Here is a 16,818-nt window from a genome sequence, read left to right on the forward strand (position 1 = left end):
GAAACTGTCTTGTCCCTCCCCATCTCCAATGGGAGCCACTATCATGATTTTGGTGTGGATGCTTCAGATTGAAAAAATGTGTATTTTTAAATCTATTAGATAGACCAACTATGTATGTATATATGCACACACACACACACACATATATACATATATACACACATATATACATATATATAGACATATATACATATATGTATATACACACGTATATATAGTATTGCTTTGGGTGTGTGCTTTTAAAAAATATAAATTGTATCATATATATTCTGTATAGGGAAGGAAAAATAATTTTCCTTCTATCCTTCTAGGTTCTTGGCTGAGACCCTTCTGTAAGAGATGAAGAGGAGAAAACCTGGGGTGGCTGCGTGGCTCAGTTGGTTAAGCATCCGACTTAGGCTCTGGTCGTGATCTTGCGCTTCGTGTGTGGGCTTGAGGCCCACGTCGGGCTCTGTGCTGACAGCTCAGATTCTGTGTCTCTCTGTTCCGATTCTGTGTCGGATTCTGTGTCTCTCTGTCTCTCTGCCCCTCCCCCCTAGCGCTCTGTCTTTCTCTCTCTCTCTCTCTCTCTCTCTCTCTCACCCTCTCAAAAATACATAAACATTAAAAAAACAAAAAAGAGGAGAAAACCAAATGTAATTATTTAGGTCCAGAGTCCCACAAGGATACAAGACTCAAAGAAGTGAACTGAGCGGGAAACTTTTATATCTTTCAGACGAAGAAACAATACATTTGTGAAGAATGGAAAAAACAAAGGTGTTCAGCCCCGGGGAAGTGTAGTAGTGAACAAGTAACAAGGTTTATTTATCCACCCTCTCGGCCCTAAATCCTCTCTGTGACTCTGTGAGAAGGATGCCTCCCACCTTCCTGTACAGGGTGAGTACCTTTCACGTGGGACATTTACTTCCTGCTTCCAGAGGGACAAAGGAGGGTCAGAGTGTTTCTCTTGCACTAGCTGTTTTTCAAGTACCTGTAATTCAATTTTTTTTTTTAACGTTTATTTATTTTTGAGACAGAGAGAGACAGAGCATGAACGGGGGAGGGGCAGAGAGAGAGGGAGACACAGAATCGGAAGCAGGCTCCAGGCTCTGAGCCATCAGCCCAGAGCCCGACGCGGGGCTCGAACTCACGGACCGCGAGATCGTGACCTGAGCTGAAGTCGGTCGCTTAACCGACTGAGCCACCCAGGCACCCCTCAAGTACCTGTAATTCAAAATAATCAATATGCCAAAGTGGCATACGATAGGGTGACATATTCTGCAACTGACTTTTTCACTCACTGTATATATATATACGGGGCTCAAACCCACAGACAGCGAGATCATGACCCGAGGCAAAGTCGGATGCTCAACCTACTGAGCCACCCGGGCACCCTTCACTCACTGTTATGTATGTATTTTAAGTTTGTTTGTTTGTTTATGTTTCTTTATTTTTGAGAGAGAGAGCATGGGAGAGAGAGCAGAGAGAGAGGAAGACAGAGAATCAATCCCAAGCAGTCTCTGCACTGACGGCAAGGACTGGGCCAGGCTCCCCACCCACTGATACTTCTCGCATCTGTATACATTGATACATTTAAACCTCCTTCATTCTTTTTGGCTGCAGGGTCATCTTCTGTCCTAAGAATACAGCACATCGTATTGCTCTCTACCACTAATTTGCTATTTTAAAAATGCCTCAGTGATCATTCTTGCACATACCTCAGTGCACACGCGTGTGCACACTCACCAGGGCCGGACACACAGAATGACTAGGTTATAGGATGTGCACATATGCCACTTTGAGCAGACCCCGTCAAGCCACTCTCCCAAGTGGCTGTACCAGTTCACGCCCCTCCTGAGCACACCCCTTTCATACTCCCTCACTAGCACTTGGTATTACAAAACAAGATTTTTTTATGCCAAGCTGCTGCTGAAAAACAGTGGAGTTCTGATTCACATTTCCTTGATCACTCCTGGGGTTAAGCATCTTTTGTTTATCAGTCATTTATATTTTCTCTTTTGTGAATTGCATACTTCGATCCATTGTTCATTTTTTTCTATTGGGTGGTTTTTCTTTTTCCCTGCTGATTTCTAAATGTTCTACAAATGCTAGATTTTCATTCCTTTTCTATATATTTAAAATGTTTGTCATCAGTGTGTGGATTGCCTTTTAAGTGTGTTTATGGTATTTTGTACCAAAATTTTTTATTTTGATTTGTCAAGTTTCCTTTATGTAAAAATCTCCCTTATGATTTGGTTTGTAGACTTTGTGTCTTGTTTAAATAAGCCTTCCTTACTGGAAAGTAAAAAAGATGGTCTTTTATAATTTATTCTAATATTTTTAAAGTTGTCCTTCTACATTTAAGTCTTTAATTCATCTGGAGTATTTTTTAATTGCAATGCTATACTCAGAAGTACATTTCCCAGGGGTGCCTGTGTGGCTCAGTCGGTTGACATCTAACTCTTGATTTTGTTTCAGGTCATGATCTCAAGGTTTGTGAGTTTAGCCCCAAATTCGGCTCTGCACTGACAGCTGCGGAGCCTGCTCGAGATTCTCCGTCTCCCTTCTCTCTGACCCTACCCCACTGGAGTACTCATGCTCTCTCTCTTTCTCTTTCTCTCGAAAATAAATTTAAAAAAAAAAAAAAAAAAAAAAAGAACTACATTTCCCAGTCTCCTTTGCAGCTAGGGGCTCCCATGGAACCTAGCTCTGGTGGTGGAGTCGGAAGCAAGAAGCAAGCAGTCTGTGAGGATTTGGGGGGAAGGTTTACTTTCCTGCCACAGACATTGCCCTTTTCTCTTTCTCACTTCTTTCTTTCACTGCCTGGAATGTGGGTGTGTTGTTTTGGTCACAAGAATTTCAGAATTAGTTTGTCAAGTTGCGCAGAAAAATGTCTTTGGAAGTTTAACTAGGATTTGTATCAACTTTGAGCAACAGAGACAGATACATTTTAAATAATAAAATGGTGGGCCACCTGAGTGACTCAGTCCGTTGAGTGGCCAGCTCTTGATTTCAGCTCAGGTTATGATCCCAGGATCTTGGGATCAAGCCCTGTGTCAGGCTCTGCACTGAGCCCAGAGCCTGCTTAAGATTCTCTCTCTTCCTCCCTCTGTCCCCTCCCTGCTCACCCCCCCCAAAATAAAAACATTGAAAAAGTAAAAAATGAAATAAAATTGTTAGTGTCGCATATTTAGTAAATCCACAGAATGAAGACCAAAACTGGTACAGAGATGCCCATGATGTCAACAAGACATCGAGCTTTCTTCTTTCTTCTCTACTTTTATTGGTGTGTGGCTTTTATGCTGTTGCACCCAGGATGTGCTGTACCCTAGGCATGTCATCTTAATAGCCAGGCAAACTAATGAACTAGGAAAAACCTAATAACAAACATCCAAGACCCATATGGAATCTTCCCACCCATGAACATGGTATAGCTTTTATTTGTTCAGCTCTTTTCTTGCACATTCTTTTGGAACGACCCTACTTGATCATTGAGTGATTAATATTTTTGTATGTGTGTTTACAAGTGGGAGGGACCTCTGGCTTTCCCATGTGCTTTCTGGGTCTAGGTCTAGGGTCAGGTTGATCTCAGAAAATGAGATTGAGACTCCCATCTCCTTCTGGACTCTGGAAAGTTTATACAAGATGGGATATTCTTTAATAATTAGAAGGTTTGGTTGAACTCCTCAAATACCATCTGGGTCTAGTACTTTTTGAATTTGGCCCCTGAACCATTTCTATTTTTTCTCTGTTTAATTGGTCTATGTGGGTATTTCACTTGTTCTTGGGCCTATTTTTGTCATTATTTTTGCATAGTTTTTCACATTTATTAGTGAAATATTGTATTTTTTTTTACATGTTTAAAATCACTTCTTTCTGTACTTATATCCATTTTTTTCACTCTTAATGCTGTTTGTTCAGGGTTTTTACTTTTTTCTCTGCTTGGCTAAAGTAGCACTTGCCTAAAGTTTTCTGTATTAATAATGATTTTAAAGAGCCATGTTTTATATTTGTTGAACAATTCCTGTACTGTTTTTCTCTTTCCTTGAATCTTTTTTTATCATTGTTAATTCTTTCACTTTATTTGCATTACTTTTGTTGTTTTCCACCACCCCCCCCCCCCAGATTCTTAATTTGAAAGCACAATTCATTTATTTTTTACTTTCTTACTATCAAAAAAATGTATTAAAAAAAATTTTTTTAACATTTATTCATTTCTGAGAGACAGAGAGAGACAGAGCACTAGCAGGGGAGGGGCAGAGAGTGAGGAAGACACAGAATCCAAAGTACACTCCAGACTCCGAGCTGTCAGCACAGAGCCCGATGTGGGGCGGGAACTCATTAACCGTGAGATCATGACCTGAGCAGAAGCAGGACACTTGACCTACTGAGCCACCCAGGCGCCCCTCAAACAAATGTATTAAGACTATAACTTTTCCTCTAAGTATGACTTGGCTATATGCCACAAGTTTTATAGTCTCTCATATTGTTCAGTTATAAATAGTTTATAACTTTGGGTTTTCTGTTTTGTTTCTGTTTTGTTAACTTATTTAGATGTCATAAATGCTTGCACCTTGAAATATACTTTGGTTGATATTAATATTGTTAGTTTTTAATAGATCTTATTACTATCAATCTGACCATATACATTTATAGATAATATAATTTTTTCTCATAGAAATTTCTTAGGCTTGGGGCGCCTGGGTGGCTCAGTCGGTTAAACGTCCGACTTCAGCTCAGGTCACGATCTCCCGGTCCGTGAGTTCGAGCCCCGCATCAGGCTCTGGGCTGATGGCTCAGAGCCTGGAGCCTGCTTCCGATTCTGTGTCTCCCTCTCTCTCTGCCCCTCCCCCGTTCATGCTCTGTCTCCCTCTGTCTCAAAAATAAATAAACGTTAAAAAAATTTTTTTAAAAAGAAATTTCTTAGGCTTTTCTCTTTATTCTTCTTAAATTATACAAAGATGTGTCAGGTTATGAAGTTGTAACAGTGGGCCCTTTCAACCTGAAACTAATATTTTCCTTAAGTTTTGGGAAATTTCATATCTGTATTTCTACTCTGTACTCCATTAAATATAACCTTCTCTCTAATCACTTTTTTTGTTTTCTGAATACCTAGTAAGTGGATGTTGGAATTCCAGATTTGTTCTCCATGGTTTGCATCTTTTCTCTTATGATTTACATAGCTTTATACCTTCTACCACATTCTGGAAGAATTCTTTGTCTCCATCTTCAAGCTCACTGATTTGCTTTTCAACTGAGTCTCTTCTGTTATTTCCACTTACTGAATGTATTATATATATATATGTATATATATGTTTTTTTCTTTTTATTTTTAAGGTTTTATAATCTCTACACCCAACATGGGGCTTAAACTCATGACCCTGAGATCAAGTTGCACGTTCCACTGACTGGGCCAGCCAGGTTCCCCTTCAATATATTTTTTAATTTATATTTTTAATTTATGTAATATCCTATTAAATATTGTTCAAAATAGACTTTTTATTTCATGGATGCCTTATCTTTTTGTTCCTTTGAAAATATCTTCAATATTTATTTTAAAATTCTCTTCTGGGGGCACCTGGATGGCTCCGTCGGTTGAGCGTGCGACTTTGGTTCAGGTCATGATCTCACAGCTCATGGGTTCGAGCCCCGCATCGGGTTCTTTGCTGACAGCTCGGAGCCTGGAGCCTGCTTCAGATTCTGTGTCTCCCTCTCTCTCTGCCCCTAACCCACTCTCATTCTGTCTCTATCTCTCTCAAAGATGAATAAACATTAAAAAAAATTTTTAGGGGCGCCTGGGTGGCTTGGTCGGTTGGGCGTCCTTCAGCTCAGGTCATGATCTCACGGTCCGTGAGTTCGAGCCCCGCATCGGGCTCTGTGCTGACAGCTCAGAGCCTGGAGCCTGCTTCCAATTCTGTGTCTCCCTCTCTCTCTGACCCTCCCCCATTCATGCTCTGTCTCCCTCTGTCTCAAAAATAAGTAAACGTTAAAAAAAAAAATTAAAAAAAAATTTTTTTTTAAATAATAAAATAAATAAATAAATAAAATAAAATTCTCTCCTGCCCGTTCTATTAACTGCTTCCTTGGGTATCATCCTTCCATTTGTTGTTGTAGTCACCAGGTATGGCTTTCCTCAAATGTTTGCAGGAAGCTTCTGGATCTGTATGAATCTCCAGCCTTGAGAAAGGGGCAGGAAACAATTGTTTTCAATGAGTGGGAAGGGCAGGGGAACATACACAATCAGAAAAGGGTTTCTGGGTTGTTGTCTTCCTTTGCAGTGCTCCCTTCCTGTTTCTCCCACCCAACAGCCCTATTTTACAGCCTAAGCTCTCACACTCATTCCTCCACCTGAGACGAATACCTAGATAATTGCTGCCAGACCCAAAGTGTTGTGCTTGTGCGTGCATGTGCATGCGTGTGCCCATGTGTGTGTGCACCTGAGTGTGTGTCTGGAAGCTTCAGCCAATCGCCAGTTGTCCCTGGTTCTTTTTGCTCCCAGGATTTGCCTCCTCTGGTCATGAGGCTCCTTCTGGTGCTTAAGAGACATACTAAGATATGTTTTCTAGTTAACCGTTTTTAGTCAATTTGTCCTTTCAATATATAGATTTAAGTCTTCTCTTATTTCAGGGAAAAGCTTTCTTTATTTCTTAAATAACTTTTTCTGTTCCATTGTTCTGGTTTCCTCCTCTGGGGACTGTGATCACATGACGTTGAACTGCTGTTGCCTGACTTACATATCTGTCATTTTCTCTCCAATGTTTAAAATCACTTTCTTTATTTCCACTTTATTTTGTTTTCTTTTTCTCATTTATACAGTGTCTATTGTCTTTTGCGCTCCTTGTTTTTTAGTCCTAAATCTGGAAATCGTTTTGTCTTTTCTATTCTGGGAACTGGAGTGGGATTTACATTTTAGCAGGATTGCTGTGGCTGCCCTGGTGGGAGCGGGGGGTGGGGGGGGGAGGCTGGAGCATTGGGAATTAGGGAGGAAGCTGGAGGCCGGTCAGGAGACTTGCAGATGACCTATTTGGAAATGAGGCGACTTGGAATGAAGGGTAGAGATGGAAATTGTTAGAAGTATTGATTTGGGGATATGTTTTGAAGGTATCACTGACAGAATATGCTGTTGGATTTGATATAGAATCGGAGAGACAGCTCTGGGAATTTGCTTTGGGGTGTGTTAACCTGGGATTTCTATTAGATGTGCCATCAGAAGAGGCAATTGGATATTTGAATCTGGAGGTAGAGGAGAGGTTGGGGCTTGCGATAAAGATTTGGAAGGCCTCAGCATACGGTTTTTAAAGTCTTGGGACTGGAAGAAATCACTTGGAAAATGACAGGGGGAGAGAGAAGAAGTCTGAGCAGGAGCCTTGGAGCCCTCCAGCATTTACAGGTCACTGAGGAGGATCCAGCCCAGAAGTCTGCAAAGGAGCAGCTGGTGAAGTAAGACTAGGAGAGTCAGGAGGGGTAAACAGCTGTGTGGCTTACTGCTGGGGGACAACGAATCCCAGGACTGAGACATCACCACGGGAAGTAGCTGATGACCTCGTATTATTTCCCGATTAGATGGAAGAACAAATGGATCCATCCTCTTTGCTCTTTCTTCCCTCCTTCCCTCCCTTCCTGAATAATCCAGTCCAAAAGCCATCAGGTACAGCTGGGCCAGGTAGGTATCCATGGTTGGGGGTGGAGGGGGCCAGCCTGACACAGGGTGTAAGAACCTGAGAGGGATGATGAGGGCATCTGTGGGGGTGGGGGAGCTGGGCTGCCAGCATCAATACAAGAGTGGTTACGAATGGGGTGCCTGGTGGCTCGGTCGGTTGAGCATCTAGCTTTTGATTTCGGCTCAGGTCATGATCTCGTGGATCCTGGGATCAAGCCCCACATTGGGCTCTGCGCTGACAGCATGGAGCCTGCTTGGGATTCTCTCTCCCACTCTCCCTCTCTGTCTCTCTCTCTCTCAAAATAAATAAATAAACTTTTTTTTTTTTTTTTTTTTTTTTTTTTTTTTAACGTTTGAGAGACAGAGAGTGAGCAAAAGAGGGGCAGAGAGAGACAGGGTCAGAGAGTCTGAAACGGGCTCCATGCTGACTGCAGAGAGCCCAGTGTGGGGCTCAAACTCACAAACAGTGAAATCGTGACTTGAGCCGAAGTTGAATCCTTAACCAACTGAGCACCCAGGCACCCCAAAAAACAAACTTTTTTTTTTTTTTTTAAAGAAGAAGATTGGTTAGGTATGAGGATTCATCAAACAAGCAATGGGGTAATGGGATTCAGGGTTCTCACAGGTGGCAAAAAGTTATAAATATAAAAAGGATAAAATTAGAAAGAATCCTATTAGATGTAGAAACAAAGATAGATGAAAATTTGTGTAGAAAGATTTCCTAATTCTCTCCATTGAGAGGCCTGGGAGCAGTACCATCCAAAATCAAAGAGCACACCGAGTGCCAGATCTTGGTTTCTAAATACCACTGTCCCCTAAAAGGAACCAGAGTTGCTTGGAGAAATGGCTGATTCCAAGACTGGAGTAGGAAAAGCACAAGATAAGCCTTGAACATCTTGTACCAGAAAGTAAAGAAGTTCTCAAAACATGTCAAAGGGACGAAGAAGCCAGCTGGATGAACTCTCACTCATCAAGTCTGGGGCTATTGGAGCATCAAATTAAATAATAATAACAGTGGATTATAACCCAGTGAATAAAGTAGGATTCCATGAGCCTATACTGATAGAAAGAAGCAGGGTGGGGGACAATGACAAAGCTCTTCGTTATAATCAAATGCCAACTAAAACATATGGAAGGAATGATGGAATTAGAAAAATTGGCAACTCTCATAATAATAATGAACTCAACCAGGAAATGTCAATGGATGCTAAAACTTGTGAGTGAAAGTTTGAAGAGGACGTTACAGAGCTTCAAAATACTTATTGATTACCAAGAAGAAAAGAACAGCTTTCAATGCAGAAACCTAGCAGTCCCTACCTCAGTCAACTAATCAAGGTTAACATCATCAGCGATGGCACAAATGGAAATCACGTAACACCTGCCAGGACTCAAGACGAAGGATGCAGAATCACCTCTGAGCTACTACCAAAGTTGCATAACCTGAATCTAATTGTGAGGAGATATTGACCAAATCCCAATCGAGGTATGCTGTACAAAATAGCTGGGCTGTTATCTTCAACACTGTCAAGGTCCAGGGGCACCTGGATGGTTCAGTCAGATAAGCGTCTGACTTCGGCTCAGGTCATGACCTCACAGTTCGTGGGTTCGAGCCCCTCACTGGGCTCTTGTGCTGACAGCTCAGGGCCTGGAGCCTGCTTCAGATTCTGTGTCTCCCTCTCTCTCTGCCTCGTCTCCCCCCGCCCCCCAAAAGTAAATAAACATTAAAAATTTTTTTTTTAACTGTCAAGATCCTGTAGGTAAGGAACTATTCTAGACTGAAGGAGTCATTGCAACTAAGTGACACACACAATTCTGGATTGGATCCTTTTGATAGAAAAGACATTATTGAGACAACCAGTGAAACTTGAATGAAATGTGCAAATTAGGTGGTGGTGATGTATCCATGTAAATTTCATTTTGCTGGTGGATGTAGGAGAATGTCCTTGTCTGTAGGAAATGTTCACTGAAGTATTCTTGGCTGATGGGCATCAGGTCAGCAACTTATATTCAAGGAGTTCAAGAAAAAGAAAGTTTATCATACTGTTCTTGCACTTTTTCTTTATGCTTGAAATATTTGAAAAGAAAACGACAAACAAAGACAACGAAAGGGGGCACCTGGGTAGCTCAGTCTGTTAAGTATCTGACTCCTGATCTCAGCTCAGGTCGTGATCTTATGGTTCATTGGATCGAGCCCTGCATCAGGCTCTGCAACAGCGTGGAGCCTGCTTGGGATTCTCTCTCTCCCTCTTTCTCTCTGCCCTTCTCTGCTCACTTGCACTCTCTCTCTCTCTCTCTCAAAACAAATAAATAAGCATTAAAAAAAAAAAAGGCACATGAAAGAATGCACGGATGAGAAAGCCAGCAGACAAATCAAGACAGTGGACCATTGTAGGGGTGCCTGGGTGGCTGAGTTGTTTAAGCATCCGACTCTTGATTTCGGCTCAGGTCATGATCGCACAGTTGTGAGATTGAACCCTGCATGGGCTGAGCTGAAAGCCTGCTTAAAATTCCTTCTCTCCGCTCCTCCCCCCGCCCCCGCTCTCTCTAAAATTAAAAAAAAAAAAAAATAGTGGACCATTGTATGGTACAACTGACGAGGTTTCCTCAGTATGTCAGTGAGATGAAAAAGGGCAGGATTCAGGGGGAGGGGCTAAGCTAGGCAAAAGGGTTATAAGAGACACAATAAACCAGTGTGGATCCTGATTTCAACAAAAGAGCTGTAAAAAAGACACTTTAAAGTCACTCAGGGAAATCTGAACAAGGACTATCAGATATTACTAAGTAATTCTTGCTAATATTTAAAATGTGAAAAGCCATTGGGATTACGTGAGAAAATGTGCTTTCTCCCCCTAGATGCACATTCGAGCACATGGAAGCAAAATAACATGAGCCCTGGGGTTGGCTTTAAAATACTCCAGGAAAAGGGGCACCTGCCTGGCTCAGTTGGTAGAGCATGTTGACTCTTGATCTCGGGGTTGTAAGTTCGAGCCCCACACTGAGTGTAGAGATTACTTAAAAATAAAAAATTTCAAAAATAAAATAAAATACTTCAGAAAAAGGGGACAGAACAATCCAGTAGAGAGAAACTTTGGATAATTGTTGAATCTGGGTGGTGGGTATTATATTAGGCAGCTCGGGCTGCCGCAACAAAATACCACAGCCTTACACAACAGAAATTTATTTCCTCGCAGTTGTGGAGGCTAGAAGTCCAAGATCAAGGTGTTGGCAAGTTTGGTTCTTCTGAGGCCTCTCTGCTGGGCTTGCAGGTGCAGCCTCCTTGCTGGTCTTCACACAGTCATCCTTGGTCTGTGCTGTGTCCTCATCACCTCTCCTTCTGAGGACACTAGTCATATTGAGTTAGGGACCACCCATATAACCTCCTTTTACCTTAGTTACCTCTTTAAAGGCCCTGTCTCCGAATATGGTCACATCCTGAAGGATTGGGGGTTAGGGCTCCAACATATGAATTTGGGAGGGGGGCAGGGACACCAGGCAATTTACAACAGGCAGATGGGATTTTATTAGACCATTCTCTCGCTTTGGTGAATACTTAATTCTTCAAACTAAAACCTGTTTCATAATAAAAACGAATGCAGAACCAGAAAGCGAAGCTAGCCAGTGTAGATGGATCTTTTGAGGAGTTCTGCTGCAGAAGATGTCGGAGAAATGAGGCCATGCCTGGAGGTGGGCTATGAGGTCAAGGGAGTATTTTTTTTTCTTTAAAAATTACTGTTATTATGGCATATTTGTATGCTAATAGGAAAGATCCAATAGGGAGAAAATTTTGATGTACAATGGAAGAGAGAGGGGATAATTGCAGTGGAAAACCTTTGGGTTGGCAGAAGGTCTGGAATATTCTGATTGGGAGGGAGTGCTGCCCATCTCCGTGTCCCCTTAGGGAGGAAGGCAGACTGTGGGAGGCAGCTGCGCAGTGGGAAGCGGGAATCCTCTCCCAAGTGATTATGTGTCCTCAGTGAAACATGAAGCAAGGGCATCCATCAGCTGAAGGTGAGGAGAGTGGCCTGAGCAGGGAAATGTAGAAGGAATGCCAGGAATTAGTGAGCTCCTCTTTGAGGGTCAGAGCTTTGATCTGCAAATATTGTCTCCCAATCTGTAGCTCGACTTCATCCTTTCAAAGCGGTTTCTCTCCGAACTACAGTTTTCAGTTTCTTTTTTATTTGGAAATCCAGAGTCCGACGCTTAACCAACTGGGCCACCCAGGCACCCTTACAGTTTTCAGTTTCAATGAAATCTAATTTGCCAATTGTTCCTTTTCTAGGTCCTCCTTTTGGTGTTAAGCCTAAGAACTTTTGGCTTAGCCCCAGATCCTGCAGGTTTTCTCCCATATTTTTCCTGAAATTTTTATAGTTTTTACATGTCACAAGGAAGCACGTGATTCGTCTTGAGTTACTTTCCGTTTAAGGGGTGAGACCCAGCTCAAGGTTCATTTCTTGGCCTATGCGTGTTGCTTCAGCATTTGTTGAAAGGGCAATCTCTCCTCATTGAATTGATTTTGCACTTGTGTAAAAGTGTCTACAGACCACCATCTTTGTGTCGGGTCTATTTGGGGGCTCTCTATTCTGTTCCGTTGATCTATATGTCTAGCCCTTTGGCAATATTACACAGTATTAGTTACTTTACCTATATACTAAGCCTTAATGTTGGGTAGGATGATTCCTCCCACCTTATTATTCTTTTTCAAGATTATTTTAGCTCCTAGAGGGACTTTTGCATTCCATATAAACTTTAGAATAAGCTTGTCTGTTTCTGCAAAAAAATCTTGCTGGGATCTTAATAGAAATTGCAATAAACCTATAGATCAATTTGTCGAGAGCTGACATCTTCACTGTGTTGAGTCTTCCAATCTATGAACACAGTATGTCTCCCCAAGTATTTGGGTCTTGTTTGATTTCTTTTATCAGCTTTTCAACATACTAACGGAGCCAAGGTGGGGCAGAGATTAAGTGTTGCATCTGATGTCTTGCACTGGAAGCTTGGTGCAATTTTCAAGAAGAAAATTACTACGAATTGGTGAAGACCTTGAACAAGTTTGACTAAAAGAATTTTCATAGTCTGGTTGAGAGTGGATTGTTCCCGAGTCACTCATTTTCTGCTGGGGCAAAAAACCCCAAAGAGGGTGAGCTGGGGGCCAGGCATGAAGGAGGAAGGGACCCCTTTGCAGGCAGCTAGGGATTTGCCACCAGCTTCCAGGATGGGCTGAAGGGGCAAGGCGTCTGGATCGTGGAACCGGGCCTTGGGGACCAAAGGGGGCCAGAGGACTCGGCCAGGCCCTCGCCCCCGGTTCTACCCTGGCTTTGCAGGGACCCTCAGTCCTCCTACCCAGGCTGAGCCTCCCGCCGGCTCCGGGTCGCTGGGGCCAGGACGCACCGCGCAGTAGCTGGAGGCCCCACGAGAGGGCGCCCGAGCTCAGCGCCTGCGGTGGAGGCAGGCGCGGGGCTGCCGAAGGACCGAGGGGGCGACCCGCTACCGGCCCGGCGGGTCCCGGCAAGCCATGCCCTTCAAGAGGATAAGCTTTGGTTGAGAAACACAGCAGAGCCCTAACAAGTTTTTGTTGATTGAATGAATGCATTATAAACTCAGTTACACTGAGAAATTCGAGGTTTAACTTATATCCCCACCCTATTCCATCCCCAGATCTTTACATCTTAAAAGAAGACTCTGGAAGACAGCAATTCTCGCTCAGAGCTTTGTGCTCTCTCTTTGGAGAAGAAGCGTCCGAAGGATGGCGTGGGTGGTGGGAGCAGCGATCAGGTCCCACCGGCCCTGTGTTACCGTCTCTACTCAAAGGTGCAGCTAGGATGGCCCCAGGCCCCAGGGAATTTCCTTACCCTGAACCAGTGTGTTTCAGGTTAATGACAACACCTCAGGGCCAGAGGGAAGGTGAGGTGTCACCTGGGCAGGGTAAATTGCTTCAACCCCCCTCTCCCCTCTGCCGCCCCAAGGACTCTCCTTCCCTTACCCCCACCCCTGGTTCAGACACAGGTTGGTTGTGGCTGTTCAACCCTCCCTGTCTTGGGCATTTCTTCTCCAAGAGGCCTCCTTAAAGAGCTCCCCCTGATGCCCCTCCGTTGTTGTGATGGCAGAGCAGAGCTTGTAGTTCTGTAGACCCAAGTTCAAATCCTTGTTAACCAGCTGGGTGATGTGTGGCAGGTTACTGTTAAAAAACAAAATCCAACCGAGTAAATCTGAACGTCTAATTGGCTTTATTAAGAGATTCCTGAATAGGTCAGCATCTCCTCTAGCAAGTAGAGAGATGTTCCGAGGAGTCGTACAAAATAGGTTTTTATAGGAAGGAGGGTGGGGTTAAGAAGTTATTGGAAAAAGAAAAGAAAGGATTGTTTCAGGCTAGGACTTCCTTCTGGGGGGAAGGGATGGGCAGGGCTTTTATCATGCAGATTATTTCACTAGGGCTGATCAGAAAATTAAGATCGACTTTTATTTATTTTTATTTTATTTTAATTTATTTTAATGTTTATGTATTTTTGAGAGCGAGAGAAAGAGCGCGAGCGGGGGAAGGGCAGAGAGAGGGAGACACAGAATCTGAAGCAGGCTCCAGGCTGCTGTTCGCACAGAGCTCGACTCGGGGGCTCCAAACTCAGGAACCATGAGATCATGACCTGAGCCCAAGTCCTTTTACTGAAATAAAAAAATAAAAGGTCACATTCCTGGAATAGTTTGAAACTGTAGTTGTGGCTTGTAAGACCATGGCGTAGTATGCTTAAAGCCCCGAGCTTATGTGCAGCTAAATAGTCATGCAGGAACAAGGAGAGAATGAAGATATTTTCAGACATAGCAAGACGCAGAGAATTTACCTCCCATGGGATGTACCTCACAAAGAAAGAGCGACTCAGCGAGACACGAACCCAGAGGAAGACATGGGGCACCACAACAGACGTGGATCAAATATGTTCGTAAATTCAATGAACTGCCAACTTCAAAAAGAAAGGTTTTGTGATTTTAAAGAGGTGAAACTTGGGGCTCCTGGGTGACTCAGTCGGTTGGGCGTCCAATTCTTGCTCAAGTCATGGTCTTGCAGCTCCTGAGTTCGAGCCCTGCATCAGGCTCTGCTCTGACAGTGGGGAGCCTGCTTAGGATTCTCTCTCCCTCTCCTTCTTTCTCTGCCCCTTCCTGCCTCTCTCTCTCTCTCTCTCTCAAAATAAATAAATAAACTTAAAAAAATGGGGCGCCTGGGTGGCTCAGTCAGTTAAGGGTCCAACTTCGGCTCATGAGTTGGAGACCCACGTCAGGCTCTGTGCTGACACGTCAGAGCCTGGCGCCTGCTTAGGATTCTGCGTCTCTCTCGCTCTCTGCCCCTGCCCTCCTAATGCTCTGTCTTGTCTCTCTCTCAAAAATAAGAAAAATTTTAAAAAATAAAAAAAATTAAAAATCATCTTAAAAATTAAAAAGGTGAAACTTAAATGCTAAAAGGACAGTAAAAACAGGGCCGGACAGGAAGTTGCCGACTCAGCAGGTCCCAAAAGGCCACACCACAAACTGACAGTGGTGGGGGGTGGGCAGCGGCTGATCCAGCCCCTGGCTTCCTCAAAGGACTCAGGAACTAGCAGCCCCCACACAGCTGAGACTGGGTGTGACGGGTGGGGGTAAACAGGGGTAAGCGGTTGAAAGCTCTTTAGGAACCAGCTAGACCCCTGGATCTCAGCCCACCCCCATGCCCCCCACTCCACGCTCCAACTGCTGGGCCAAGCCCGCTCCCACACTGGCAGGGGTCTGGGGGATTACTTTGGGATGGAGAAAACCAGGTAGGAGGGATGAAGACTGAATCCGAGGAAAAAGGAATTCAGTTAATATATGCTTTATGAATGCAGAAACTGCCTTGCCTTCTTCCCCACAAGCTCCCCAAGAAGAAAGAGTGAAAAAGGTGTCACACTGGGCCTACACCCGGAGGTCCATCCAGAGGGCCCTGTGGGCTCAGGGCTTCCAGACAGCTTTGTGGCTCTGGCTCTCGGTCGTTAACACACAAGCAAGGATCGTCAGCATCTGAGAAAGCCTCGAACGTGAAAGACAGGGGCCAAAACAGCATTAGAAAGCAGCCGGCACAAACAGACTAGGAAATCAGAAGACAAAGATAATAGAGCTATCAGAAATACCCTTGGAGGCAAAAGAGGTTTCACATCCATGAAATGAGAACAGGAGGCAGTTCCGTTTCTTACCAAGGTGCTGAACTGGCACAGCTTCTGGCTCCCTCTGTAGAAATCGGTGCCAGAGAAACTTTATGGGGAGAACACCAAGAAGGCTCTGAGGACCCCTGGGGGCCACTGGACTTGCTGTCTTGCTTCTCCCCTGCCATCACTTGGGGACAAATGGTGTCTGCTCTGTGCATAGATGCTGTGACTCAGACTTTTCTGGTCCAGGGGTCGGCGGGAGTGAAATGGAAGGCCTCCACCTGTGAGCAGCTGAGAAAAATAGAGACGAATTATCCCTGGGTGGTCTTCTCCCCGCCCCTCACTCTGCAAACCCCAGAGCTGGTAAATTATGATCTAAGAAGTATCACCTCCTAAGGCTGCTTTCCCTGGGAAGAAGGGTGTGTGTGTGTGTGTGCGCGTGTGTGCATGTGCGTGTGCGTGTGTGTGTCCCTGATATAAGAAGTTGTTTTGCAGGGTGAGCGCTGAGGTTTTCTGATGTCTGCGGCTCTCCACCCGAAGTCTCATCTGCCCCACACCCACCCCCGCCCACAGAGCTAATGGGGACTGACAAGCACAAAAGTCTGGGTGTCCTCTGTGCCTGACAGAGTAGCCAGAACCCCAGGGGAAAACGAACACCGAGAAGAACAAATATTTCAAAAGAAAAACAACATATTGGATTTCAGATTCCATCAGAGGCATAAATATTAGAACAGATGGGCCAAATTTTCTAATTAGCCTCATAAACATAGAAAGATAAAGGAAGATATTAGTAACATGAAACAAAATAAGAAAACAAGAAAGAACCAAGCAGAAACACAGAATTGGGGATGAAAAATGTAATAGCTAAAATATAATATTAGATACCGAAAATGTAAGAGTTAACAGAATAGCCAGGGTTTTTACAGGCTGAAGAGTGAATTGGAGGGTCGGGCTGAGGAAATCCTCAAGAAGGAAGATGGAAAGGACAAAGAAATAGAAAATAGAGAAGAGAGGAGAAGAGTCAGTTAGGTGTCC

This window comes from Panthera pardus, unplaced genomic scaffold, assembly GCF_024362965.1.
Source record: "Panthera pardus isolate Hobbes unplaced genomic scaffold, ASM2436296v1 HiC_scaffold_8, whole genome shotgun sequence".
Classification (NCBI taxonomy): Eukaryota; Metazoa; Chordata; class Mammalia; order Carnivora; family Felidae; genus Panthera; species Panthera pardus.